This window comes from Schistocerca serialis, chromosome 1 (assembly GCF_023864345.2).
Source record: "Schistocerca serialis cubense isolate TAMUIC-IGC-003099 chromosome 1, iqSchSeri2.2, whole genome shotgun sequence".
NCBI classification, from domain to species: domain Eukaryota; kingdom Metazoa; phylum Arthropoda; class Insecta; order Orthoptera; family Acrididae; genus Schistocerca; species Schistocerca serialis.
The window spans coordinates 209,817,248-209,830,482 of record NC_064638.1 but is presented as its reverse complement, the minus strand read 5'-3'; the positions used below and the strand labels follow the sequence as shown (position 1 = coordinate 209,830,482).

General features: G+C 42.8%; 1 protein-coding gene across 3 annotated transcripts in view; it reads right to left on the bottom strand.

Annotated features, from left to right (window-relative positions):
- The window catches only part of LOC126466014 (nuclear receptor-binding protein homolog), a 457,189-nt gene that overhangs the window by 304,152 nt on the left and 139,802 nt on the right, over positions 1 to 13,235 (bottom strand). The window lies entirely within an intron of this gene.

Genomic DNA, 13,235 nt, shown 5'->3' with positions numbered 1-13,235 from the left:
GTCCCACGTGCCTTTGGATATTTAAGGGCCATTGATCAGCAGGTAAATTACGATTGTCTACCCATTTCTATTCCTCCTATTTCCACCTGTGGCGAATCGAAGAAAATACTTCACACAAAAGATGCTTACATATTGTTGTAGAACTCGTAATAAATAATAAGAAATGGGGTTCCCACTGAAGATTTCGAATTCCCTCCCGCCACCCACTCACAGGGCGGGGTGGGGGGTCCAGTGTTTTATCATTGGATGTCCTCCTCCGGGAAAAACAAATTGAAATTTTAACTTTTTTTGGTTCGAAGCGTAGTTTTCAAAATATTTCAATGTCTTCAGTTAAACACCCTTTATGTATATGATACTGCACTACCAAAATGGCCGCCTCGATCCTCCAAGCCAGTGTCAAACATTACGAAGTATTGGTCTTATTACAGCGGCCACGGTCAAAAGTCACGAAAGTACACGATTTTAGTACAATTTGCTGTTAACCCTGATACAGCTATTTGCCGTCTTCTAAATCACCCGGAATGGATTATTTAATGAAGACCTTTCACAAGGGTTCTATCACTTTTCGTGGACAACATTTAGGAATGGCGCCACTTGGCTGAAATATAGTGGTACCAACAGATTGAAGTTATTACGAAAAAAATAATGAAAGGAAAGGCCAGAAAGGTTGGAGTTTAACGCTCCGTCGGCGAAGCTCTCAGTGATACAATACATTCTCTGATTTTAAATGAATGCAGCAGAAAATAGTCTGCTCTTTGAAATTAACCACTACGACATCGTCCTCAGGCGACTTACGAACCATGCAGAAGTAAATCTGGATGGCCCCCGGGATCCCAGTTCCGATCCATTCAGCTTATTCTCAGTTCAGCTTTCAGAGGAATGTATTGATCTTCGGCGCGTCTAACATGACCAGATCGTACCGGAAGGTGTAAGGAGAAGAGGTGGGTGGCATTGTAATCGTAATGTCTGTTGTCGGCGTAGTTTATTTCCGACAACAGCCGTCTCTGATGCATACTGTCACCTGTAGTCACTTCGTCTGTGTACAACCAGGACTGAACTATGTCTTGAAAAATGGCAGTATTCTGAGAAGACTCATACGGTAATATGAAAATGTGGGCAGTCTAAGTGCCTAAGAACGCAAGACGAAAAATCTGACTTCAACGTGGAAAATTTAGAGAGAACAACTAAATCGGGAACAAACTACACTGTTGTCATGACTCCCTGAAATCTATTTAAAATAATCTAAGGTTGTGCGTCCGTTTAAGCGACTGTCGCCTTCTAGTGTAGCCGACAGCCGCCGTAAATCCGGAGCTCCCAGCACCTGTTCTGCTGTCAAACGATTTAAACCGGCGCCTTAAAACTAGTGCCAACCGTCTAGGCGATAGCCGCATGGGTCTATTACTTAGCCGTGACACGTGGGGCAGACTGACAACGCAGCCGCTCAGACTGTCCTGGGAAGTACGCAGAGGTGTGCGATGCAGGAATAGCGCCGCTGCAGCCTCCGCAGCCCAAGGTTCGCTATTATTTGCTCGCACGCCCCACATAACGCCGCCAACACACACTTTCGCCTCCGCAGTACCTTCAGAATATGACTGTGCAGGCGACAAGCTCCTTGTCCACTCGATACACCGCTTCTGTCTTACCCAGTGCCCTTCTTGTTGGTGTTGCTGCTACAGCACTTAAAAAACTGATATTTAATACCCAACACCTTAAAAAAACGCCCACCATTATCCACCTCGAAAACAATGAACTAAGAACACCAACAAAGCAATGACTTGACAAAAAAATTAGATACGTTGCGCATTATTAGCATTGAAGTCGGCTAATCAGGCCGTGGCACGCCAGAAACGGTGTTGCCAACCGTGTGCTCTGCCTTTGGCTTCCAAAAACCAAACAAGAGAGAGACACAAAAATCGGAGGTGGGACGGCAGTAAAGAGCGAACCCGAGCCTATGGCCGCGCAGTCTCGTGAGCTACCTACGTTAAATTTATCTGGTGGGCCGCTTGCATTAGCGCGCCCAAAGGCTTGATTGGCTAACTTCAATGCTAATTAACTCGTAAACGGTGGAACGCATCAACTATTTTTCTAAACAGTTAGTTCTTAGTACAGCCTACCATGGAACATTCTTACAAGCTTTACAGACTGTTTCTCACCAAGCTGTATACGCACCGACTTGTAGGCAAGGAATTAGAGAGCATTCATGTCTTTCCGACATGTGTGCGGTAGAAGCGGAAACAAACTATGGCGACGTTATTACAAAATTCTTCAAAACAGGATCAACGTGCTGTTATTCTTCACTTGGCTGTCAAAGGACAAACACTGGTAGACATCCATCCGAGAATGAATACTGTGTACTGGACACTACGTCTGTTGGAAACCACTATCGTGGGATGACGCGCCTAGTTTCGCGCTGGTCGCGATTCGACACAAGAGGGCGGTCGATCTAGGGGGCAGAAGTAACGTCAACACAAGTGGGAGACACTAGAGCTCCATGGTCTGGACCGAGCGAGATGGCGCAGTGGTTAGCACACTGGACTCGCATTCGGGAGGACGACGGTTCAATCCCGCGTCCGGCCATCCTGATTTAGGTTTTCAGTGATTTCCCTAAATGGCTCCAGGCAAATGCCGAGATGGTTCCTTTGAAAGGGCACGGCCGATGTCCTTCCCCATCCTTCCCCACTCCGACGAGGCCGATGACCTCGCAGTTTGGTCTTTTACCCGAAACAACCCCAACCCCATGCTCTGGGAAGTCATCCACTAAGTAACTTGAGGATGTTACTCAGCGAAATCTGACTGGAACATTGATCAATGCCTTAAGAGTAGCTTAGTATAAATTGCAATTTCAGATTTCGGGATGACATGACTTTCTACGAGAACGTGTTTTTTGCAAGGAATTATTCGAATATTAAGTCTGTGAATAGAAATGCCGTGGTGCCATGATTGACAACTGCCCCTTAAGTAGGATATGTCAAGTTTGAATTTGAAGCAGCTTATAAATTTAGTCGAGTGTGGTCATGCACAATAGAACCGAACTTTGTAATTTCATGCAAATACCTGATAGTAACAATACTTGAGAATATGAAGTGTAACCTGCATTTACTCATATACTTAGTCGAGGACGAAGTGCCACACAGGCTTCACTTCTTTCGTCAGTGATTAGGATGGTCGGTTTCTATATACAAGCGACGGATAATAAAACACTTGCATGGTGGGATTCTTATCAGACTGAATTAACAGAATGGATATATCGCATCTTATGCACAAAGAAATTCAGCGCCAACCGTCACAAGCTTTTTTAGCTTGAAAGATTCTCACAGACAAGTAGAAAAATCAAAGGGGGGCAGACACACGAAGAAAGGTAACTAACGTTTCGCAGTAACTTATCAACGAAATCCCAATAAGTAAGTCTTAATGGAATCTAGGCATATAGCCCCATCTCCTGCATACCGTTCCAGTACGGAAAATCGCAAGGAAGCATAAAAACTGAAGACCTTCCCACGCTTCATCTATAAACAAAAGGGAAGGAAACCATGTCCAGTAGAAATGTGCCCTTTGCCACGGAGTTATACCTATATCCTGCAAGTCAATAATTCGTCTATATTTTCCACGATATACGTGAAATACATGTGCTTCATAGTGTTACCACTGAACGCACTAATTCGCAGCGGTACAAATGGCGTCATTTGCCATAGATGGCTGGTTTGCCCTTCTGAATTCAACTATGTAGCCACAAATCAATCCATCTTCAAAGAACTTTCCTGCACCTGTTCGCAGCAGGCAATTACACTGAAAGAAATGTCTTTTCCTTTACACTGAAGGAACACTGCCTCCGTTCGAAATTGCATCAGTTATCCTACAATCTTAGATAACAAAGTTCATATATTTTCACCACTCTGTCCACTTCGCGCAACATATTTTAGAGGAAAAACCAACGGCTTCAAAGTTTGATTGCATTGGGATTCATCTCGTCAGATAATACATAAAAATATCTGCGAAACAAACTGGCATTTAATAAATTAAGCATCCACAATTATTTATGAATTATTAGGAAATTATTTTAGTAACTCACTCGTTCATATGGAATAACAATTATTTATGTTGATGACAACCAACATTTTTACGACTAACGTGCGGGGGTTCATCTACGTTACTGTTCTTCAGTAGCCAGCTCAGGCACTGCTCTAAGTGAAAGGTTTGTGTACGCTTTCCAACTAATCGTCCAATTCGTCAGACTTGCGTATTTCTTGAAACAACTTCGTTAGCGTTGCAATGCGAAGCCTAACAAGCTAATGGTCTTCCTTCTTCTACTGGCAGTAACAATGGAACCCTGACTTCTGCAACAGCAGCCGGAAACGCTACTCAGTTAAGATAACGGAAACAATTGCCGGAAAGTCTATTTAACTCAAGTTATGTACGCAACGGGGGGAACGCAGCAGCCGATTCTGAGAAGTAATGTTACTTTTTTATATTTTTGGAAAATTCGTCACACGTATTTACCCTACTTGGTCACAATGTCACGTTTAATATACACAGTCTGGTCAACGTTACAATGGTAAATACCGCGGAAAAAGAAGTGAGTAATCTGCGGTGTGACGAACCGCCATGAAGTTTTGAGCTTCAGTTTTGTAACACGAGGTCGCAACATAACAGAGTTACAAGAAACAATTGTTCTCCTAAGTAGCCGAAATCCAGCAAACAAACACTTTGCACAACTCTACGGCGTGTCACACACACAGTGTAACGTGCGTTAAAGCAACATCCAATAAGTAACCTCTACTGGAAGCAATAATTTCTTAATTTTACGGAAGAAGAAACCGAGCAATCGTGAATTTCAGTTCGCACTATCCGTTTTGCAAGGTAAATAGTTATCTTATATGCAAGCCTAAAAAACAATCTTCATGAAATTTTCTAACATTTGTAAAATGGACACCGAAATGAGGCTCCCTGGCAATCTAGCCAAATACAAATAAAAGTTAACTCTATGATGAATTTACTGGCACAATATGAGCGAAGATCACTACACTATTACCTTACTTCTTTCATTACGCGCGACGAAAGATAAAAAGAATACTTACCCGAGTTTCAACGTGCCGCATTTTTAAGTACTCTGATTGAAACTGGAATGCAAACACATTAGGTTAATATGTATTCTCTACGCAAAGAATTCAGAACCTGATGCACCTGGACAATTGGCCTCGAGAGGCCAAGTCGACCTTCCTACAGAAGAAATTTTTGAAGGCGTTGCTGAGAATCGAACCCAGGATCTCCGGCGAAGTTAACCACCACACAACTGAAGCAGTGACATAAGCAGTATTTCAACAACTAACACTGCAGAAAAGCTGACTATTTCTGTCTTTCGCGGGCAGTGCTATACTAATTACTGTATTCGTGCATACCTCAAAAACCAGTTCAAAAATGAAGTTTTATTACATAAAAAATTTTTGAAAGTAAAAACTTTTAATGCCTCGACCGCAATTATTTCTATGACAATTCAAGTTCGATAAGTAGTTTCGGCTGCTATATGCAACCATTTTCAGATCGTTCAAAATACGAAAAGGCGGTGAATAAGCATCGGAAAGCATCGTTAGCTGTAGTCATGCAACAACGTACATTCTCAAATACCAAAACAATAACTGTACGTAGTTGAAAACGTCTCCGTGAGCAAGCCAGGTTGTAGATGGGATGGATATTTCCCTGCTTGACGATTACACAGGAAATTGTCTAGTCGCATGAGTAGAAGTTGGATCAAAATCCCATTCCTTGCAATAATGTAACAGGTATTGTGGTGGGACCAGTTTATGCAACGTTTCCAAAAACTGTCAGCTGTTCCGTAGCCCGACACGCACAAAAATGATCCTGCGTGGCAAATGCGTGTACAAATTTAAGAACAATGCGAGAACGCTACGCGCTAGCAGTCTGACAAAACACGCCAAGGCGAGCTGAATTATGCCCTAGGACAGAAAAGTGCCCTGTGATAGGAAAATTGCGGTCTACGAATTAGAAACTTATACTTTTCAAATTTTTATTAATAAACCTCATTAAGACCGCCGTCTCTCCCCCATGACTATGTCAGGCTTCACTCAACGATAAAGATTTGTTCTGAAATGATAATGAAAAATTACAGTTCAGAAGTCCCGGTGAAGAGAAGATAGTTGGAAAAGGAGAACGAGCTTAAACTGCAGGATTTAGGGAAACTGTACAAAATGTATACTATCTGCTCAAAAGTACCCGGGCAGCTATTAATGGACATTAATACTGAGTTCGACCACCCTTAATAATTGCTTGATGTCTGTCGGTATAGTCTCAATGAGATAGCGAATCTGAGGAGGAATATTAGCACATTCTGCATCAAGAGCCGAAACCAGAGAAGGTAGTGATGTACACTGGGATCTAATGCGAAGTAGATGTTTTAATTCATCCCAACGGCGTTCCACTGTGTTCAGATCGGGGCCCTGGACAGGCCAGTCCAATTCAGGAATCTTACTGTCCACAAACCATTGCCCCACAGATGCTGCTTTTCGACAGTGTGCGCTGTCATGCTGATACAACCAACCATCGCCTCCAATCAGTTGTTCTAGTGTACGCAGTATGGAATGCTGTATAAGGTGTTCATATCCTTTTGCATTTAGCGTTAAGTACGAGTATAATAAGAGGATTACACCCTAACCACAAAAAATATCTCCTATAACCTAACACCTCCATACTTCCTGTTGGCACTACACATGATGGCAGGAAAAATTCTCCAGGTATTCCAGAAACACGTCTGTAGCATTGCTATACGGTTTTGCACCATCGCAAGTGTCGTTTAGCATTGACAACAGAGATGTGTAGCCTACAAGGAGCCATTGGACCACTGCACCCCTTTCCTTTCAACTCTCAACGCACAGTCGTGCTAGCTAGACTGCTCGCAGCACTTGGGACACTCAAGACATTCCTTGCACTGATGTCTTGCGTTTTTTCTTTTGAGCCATCTTCCACAATTCTCGACTATCTTTGTCTACACGAGGCCTGCCTGGTCTTTGTTAGCAGTGCTTTTTCCTTCGTGTTCCCACTTCACGTTCACATCACCCACAGTCGACTAGTGCACCTACAGAAGGACTGTTCGTCAGTCGATATACGATGACTAGGCCACGTTCGAAACAACATGAGCTCTCCTAACCGAAGCATTCTGCTGTTAATGCTTCTCTACTGACAACACAATACTCCCCGCCCCATTTTATACCTGGCGGGCAAGTCTGTCGTGAGAATTAGTAATCGGTTTTGCTTTACCCAGGGGTTTCCGGATGCTTCAGTCAGACTGTAAATTCGGATAGTCGTACGTCAAATTTAGTTTAGTCTTCCTTATTATTACCAACGACCTGTATATTTACTACGTTCGCTGACATGCATTCTATTTGATTCTGAGACGATAACCACATCGCGTAAGTTTCTACTTCACGAAATTTCTATTGCGATGTAGCTTGATTATGCGTAACTGGAGTGAAATTAAGTATTTGCTAAACAAACGAAGTATTTGTTTCGCAGCAAAATAGCAGCTTTAGCAGGAAAATGAAATGTTGTCCAAATATACTGCGGAATCTTCCGCACTTTAATTGCAGGTGCCACAACTACTTTCCTTAATACTCGTTGCACCCTGAACTAAACGTCTAACTTCAACTAATATGCACATAAGGTCCTTCTCTGTATGTATACTGCGGAGGTCACGGAGTAATTTATCCTATTATTAGCAGAACGCTTGGTCCTCAAGAGAGCGCTGCTAGTCTGTTCTGTTTTGCGTGTGAAGAGTCGTTTCATACTGATGTCTGAGCCGCGCAGAATCTCTAGCACGCAAGGTGGTATGTTTACTCAGAAGCATTACGTTTCACCTGCGGTGACAATCGGCAAATGGAGATCTACGAGTAAATACTAAGAAGTGGTAGGTAGCTTTGCATTCTGTAGCAAGTATTCTTTTCCTTATTTTCTTTTTAAGAAGACGAGTTTAGTGACATATCGAGAAGACATCACAACTTGCTCCCATTACTTCCAAGCTATATATATTTTTTTCTATCAAGTATATTAAAAGCTATCTATCACCTTTCACTGCAATTGATTTCCTGATGTTTAAAATTTTTTAGTCTTTCTAATATGCAAAATTATGAAACTTACAGCGCAATTTCTCCTATTCAGTGGAAATCACAAGAACGCGAACACTGAAGCATTCCATCGCTAACAAGACCTCCGTTAAGCATAATCTGCGACGAAGATTAAACATGCTTTCTACAAGCAAACGAACACTTCAATACAGTCCGCACTGGCAGTTGTGATTAGAGTGGTCCTACTGCGACAGAGAAATCGAGTTTACAGGTTATATTTGATATACACAGCGTTGCGCAGCTTTGTTATTAAACAACGACGTTGTAAGAATGACTCTTTCCTTCCAGAAACCTAGTTTCGATCAAGATCATCTGTCAGTTTTTGGTACGACTCTCGCCAGGCAGGTGCGTGTTTTAGAGCCCATTTTTTAATTGACTTTTTTGTTTCGAATCATTTCCGTCATATCATTGTATATTGACGTCAACATTGTATATTGACCACCACTTCTGAAACACCCTGCATTGTCTTCAAACATTACGAATTACCTCCAAGAGAACGGTCTATTGACCCAAGTCGACAATGATTTAGAAAGCATCGTTCTTGTGAAACACAACTAGCTGTTTAGACACACGAAGTGCTGGGCGCTAATGGCAAGGGATTATAAACTGCTTTCTTATTTCTAGATTTCCAATAGGCTTTTGACAATGTACCACACAAGCGCTTTTAGTGAAATTGCGTGCTTATGGAATAACGCCTCAGTTGTGCGACTGGATTCGTGATTTCTGTCAGAAGTCACACTTCGTAGTAATTGACGGAAAGTCATCGAGTAAAACAGAAGTGATTTCTGGCGTTCCCCAAGAAAGTGTTATTGGCCCTTTGCTGTTTCTTATCTATATAAACGATTTAGGAGATAATCTGAGCTGCAGTCTTACGTTTGTTTGCAGATGATGCTGTCGTTTACCGTCTACTGAAATCAGAAGAACAAAACAAAGTGCAAAACGATGTAGAAAATATATCTTAGCCACCGTCTCCCATTGGCAGCTCCGTGCGCGCAGATGCCCAACACGTCTGTTGACTGAACTGCCTAATGCGAGAAGGATGATGAAGTTCTGATTCCCACAACTAGTATAGTGCCTGTGACAGCGTGGTAGCCACAGCCCACATGAGCCGAGTCAAAATCATGGGAAGTATGAAAAATACAGGAAGCACATCTATACTTTAACCCATATTAAAAATTCACCTAAACTGCAAATAACCTGTAACTCTCGAATTCGTTCTGCATGGAAATCCATAAATCAAATAAATGCACATTCGTCGTCCTCAGGTGGAAACTTGTGCTATGGCTATGAAGGGGGAAAGAAACGGGTTCCGTTATGGTGCTTGTAAAATTTTCTACAAAAAGAATTGTGTGTGTGTGTGTGTGTGTGTGTGTGTGTGTGTGTGTGTGTGTGTGTGTACACGCGCGCACGTGCGCGTGTGGTATGGACAGCAGCTAAGTCAAAAGCCTGCCTTCCAAAGAAGAGAAGATTATATGCACTAAATGTGTACCAAGCACACTGAGATGAAACACCTTTATACTAAATGAAAGGCCAAGTCACGACCATAAAAAAATTGAACACACGCAGGTGTTTACAAGAATGGCAGGTTTACAAGACTAAAGCTCTATAACAAAGCTATATGCAGCATTTCAATGCGAGAAACTTTACAGTTGCGGGTTCGATGTCCAGATGCCTCCTGAAGTAAGGATAGTATAAGTTTGTACGTCAAAGTGATTCCACTGGGACATAATAGACGCCAGGTACCTGGAGGATCTATTGTGCGGTGCCTTACAAACTTTTCAGACTGTTTCTGACCATCCTGTATACCTAAAATAACTCAAAGCAATTATCGAAAACTTTTATGCAGAGACTATCTAGTTACGCAATATTTCCACTTTTACGGTTGTCGCCAGCCTGAGAATCGCCAGTACTTTTTATAACCGCTGAAACTTTGTTGAGGCACCAGAAGCGCTCTCACGGTTGCCATACACATCCATTGACAAAGTGATGTAGGCGCAGACGAAGAGATGCATCGCTGCTGATCTCTCGAGTAGACTAGTTTGTTATTAACGAGCAAATTCCGCTGCAATGGAAATCCCATTGTTATAATCTAAAAAATTGGAAGGCGAAATTAAAACTTAAGTACGGATATGTCTAGGCGAGAATAAAGTGTTCACAAAGGTTATCGTCTTGGCTTTCAGCCTGCTGTTGAACCAAATGCGTTGTCAGGTAGCAGACAACCCGGAAATACAGACTAAGTTTTCGGCGGACGAATCAGCCACACCCATGAAAGAATGGAAAATCCGTCTTAACTAAAAGATTAACAGCGTACACTATGCTATAGAGGGCCATAGACGACCTTAATATTCGCTCTCGTTCTCTACAGAAGCCAGAGCTTGAGTAAAACGAAAGCAAGAACTGCAAAGGCTCTTTACTATCGAAAAACGTTTTTCTGAAAATTCGCGGACTCTTTAGACAAAAAGAACTCAAGTAATGAAGATTTTTCCTCAATTGTTACAATATTTTTTTTTTTACAAGAAGGTACCTTACACGGTTGGATAAAGTGGGGTACTGATTAGGATGAAGATTATGAAGAATAACGAATGGTGGACGAATGCTGGTATGGACATGTTCCATTCAGTGTGTCAGCAACAAGACCTATACAAAGTAGAGAAAGAGATACACAGGACAAACAACCCAGGGAACTCTAAACCTGACCGAACTGGAGGCTGATCGCAGAAATATTTTGTATACAACGTATCATTAGAAAATAGTTACGGAACGTAGAAGGTCTTAGCCGTCAATTTCTTCATCTGGCCTGATAATCTGACATTAAAAATGAAAACGTAGAATGCGTAAATATGCAAATAGCCGATGTAGTGTGACTGCGCTATTGACGATGAATCGTCAATCACTCACCAGTATCGAGTATGTAAGGGCAGTATCGTTGTGGAATGATCTGATGCTGATGGAGTGAGTGAATGTAACCGTGAGAAGGCAAATCCTGTTCACACTTATCGCCAGATTCGCAAGGACGTGAAATTTACCCACAAACCGAAGGGCATATACAGCTCTCCCTTCGGGCATTTTTCCGCCGACTTGGGCCCTTACGAAGATTGAGTAAATGAAAGAAGATACATGAAAGATACGGGGGTCAATAATTTAAAATGTAAATGAACTCCAGTGGCAAACTATCAAATTTCTCGGAGTCACGAACATGTTACTTCCTTGAACATAAAACCTGCGCAACTACGACGGTGCAATTAAGAAGTCTGGTCTTATAACGTGTATACCAGCATCAAAATCACTACTCTTGAACATTTTGTGGCTCACTCGGTCGAAATACGTAGCACAAGTTAGGACTAGTTCAGCACATTTTTCCACACAAATGTCATCATTTACCCCCCCCCCCCTCCTCCTCACTGCATATTTCAGCTTTCGCTATCAATATGTTATAAATCTGTTTACAGTTTTGGTGAGCTTGGTACCCCACGAGGGCGCTTGAAATCGGTCGTGGTGGTGGTGGTACAAAAATTTTTTTCAGGCGAGTCAACAGCATCGTTACACTTTGAGAAATGCATGGGAAACACTGTTCTGTCTTACAACATATATATGCACCACCGTTTTCGATTCATTGTTCATCTTTAAGGTGGAAAAATACTGTGACAAGTTCGTACGTCATACATGCTACTTAGCCAGAAGCGGTGCCATCGCTGTCTTGCAAACATCAGAATTGTCACAGTATTTTTCCACTATGAAGATGAACAATGAATTGAAACCGATGATGAATAAATATATTGTACCGCGCAGTGTTTACTATGCATTTCCACCGGTGGGGTGGTGGTGGTGGTCTTGGTGGTGATACTAGCAGCAGCAGCAGCAGTGGTAGTGGTAGTAGCAACGGCGGAGTGGGTGGTGATAAACGTCTGAAAAAATTTCGAGACTGCACCCCACAGGCCAACGTATGAATTATATACTTTTTCTAGCCGCAGAACTGTTTCTCGGAACTAACAAAGCATAAGAACAGTAGTAATACATAAATACATAAGTTATCACAGTTAACGGTAGTGCCACGTGTGCTACTTGTACGGGCCTATGCAAGCTGCATGGTTGGCGGTTTCGCCGAAGGTAAAAATAGAACGGCAGGGTTAGCGAAAGGGAGAAGACGGGAATGCGACACGGGAAGCCTGGGGGTCACGCGAGGCAAACCGAAACCTGCGGCGAGGCGAGCAAGGGAGGCGCTGCAAGGCCGTCCGGCCCGCGAGCAAAGCGATCCGCCCTCCGAAGGCGACGCCGGCCGCGCCACGCATGCTCTCGCCAGCCTGCCCTGCCCCGGCCTCGCTAGCTCCGCGTCCCTGCTGCGCTGTCATCAGTCACATTCTCCTTGCGCCCACTTGCCGAGCGGCAATCGTCTCTAATGCTTACGTCCTCCGGCCACTGCCACTAATGAGAGGGGCACGGGGTCGCTTATTATAACGAGGTAGTTATGGGGTATTCGGTATGTTTCTCCTCTGGATCGTTGAAAGTCATGAGCTGCGCCGGCCTCTGTGGTGTCAGTAGCGTCACTGCCTCGAAATGCGGAGGTCACGGATTACATAATTACCACGATTATGGGCAGGTGTTTTAATGTAATATCACTTCTCTTTGTCAGTGAGTGTCCATACCGAATTACAATTAATTACAGCTAAGCAAAGGATTTAAAAAATGCGGATGTCGAGATGCTCAGGCGACGGTAATTCAGAATTGTGCATGTTCGACATTTAGCGTCTAGATTTTACTGCTGATTCAGGTACGCAACTTGCCAACTTGCCCTTGCGTCTTATCTGAGGCCACAGGATACCGTCCCGAAGCACCCGCACCATACGAATCAGATGTGGTATATATGAATATTCTGGGAGATTTATATATATATATATGTGTGTGTGTGTGTGTGTGTGTGTGTGTGTGTGTGTGTGTGTGTGTGTGTGTGTGTGTGAATGAAATTAGTACATAAAACGTAACATACTTTGATGGTAGTTTAAAAACTAAAGAAAAAATGAGATAGTTCTTTCCTCTGGCTATTTAGTAGGGAGAAACACACGCATTAAAACAGTATTACGAAACAGAAACTCATTGAAATAGAAG